Here is a 947-nt window from a genome sequence, read left to right on the forward strand (position 1 = left end):
CGGCCGACAGTGACAACTGACGGCACGCCGGAAATAGCAAGGACGGCCGTCTAAGCGCGAGGAGGATCCGCATTCAGAAGGAAAGTAATTCAGTTAAATCAGGGAAATCGTCTCGGCGACACTCCCGTTCACGGCAGGAAGTCTTCCAGGATGGTCGGACGCAGGGATAGCTGCGATGATTAGTGCACACTCACGACGGCTCCATCAACGTCCGCCTCCGGCAGCAGACTCAGCGTCAGCGTCAGCGTCAGCGTCAGCGCCAGCGCCAGCGCCAGCGCCAGGATCTCCGCGAAGAACGAGAACGTCACGATAGCCGTTCACCGTCGTCCTCGCAAGGCCGAGCACCTCGCTCCCGATATCGGCGCACCACCATGTGGAAAACGGTCCTCCCTAAGATGACCATTAGGAAGCTTCGGTTCCATCTAGACACGAGACTCATCAGCTGTCCATGCCGGTTCTGGTACAACGCCTCGTGAACTTGAAATACGTTGAATGTGCCGCTGGCCAATGCGTACAAAGCGAAGAAGAGCAGAGTGAAGCGGCCCCGCCGACTCATGTGAATCCAATAGTTCTCAGGCAAGACGCGAGACGCTCAGGGAGCTCGCAGGACTCTCTCGGTGCGTGTCCTTTCTATTTCCCTGTGGCCCCGTCCCTGCGTGCCTTTGCGTGTGCGAGCGTGTGAGAGAGAGAGAGAGAGAGCGCGCGCGCGCGCGCGCGCGTGTGTGTCCGTGTGCGTGTGTGTGCGTGCGTGAGTGAGTGTGTGAGTGAGTGCGCGCGCGCGCCCCTTAGCGCGTGTTTCTCCATCTCTCTCCAATCCCTTCATCATCCCTCTGTACCTGAGACTACATATATTCATTGATATATCAATCTCTCCCGCTTTCTCTTTCTTTCTGTCCGATCGTCTGTTTCCCCCTCCCCCTCACTCTCTCTCTCTCTCTCTCCCTCCC

Source organism: Cephus cinctus, unplaced genomic scaffold, assembly GCF_000341935.2.
Source record: "Cephus cinctus unplaced genomic scaffold, Ccin1 Ccin1_scaffold1303, whole genome shotgun sequence".
Lineage (NCBI taxonomy): Eukaryota > Metazoa > Arthropoda > Insecta > Hymenoptera > Cephidae > Cephus > Cephus cinctus.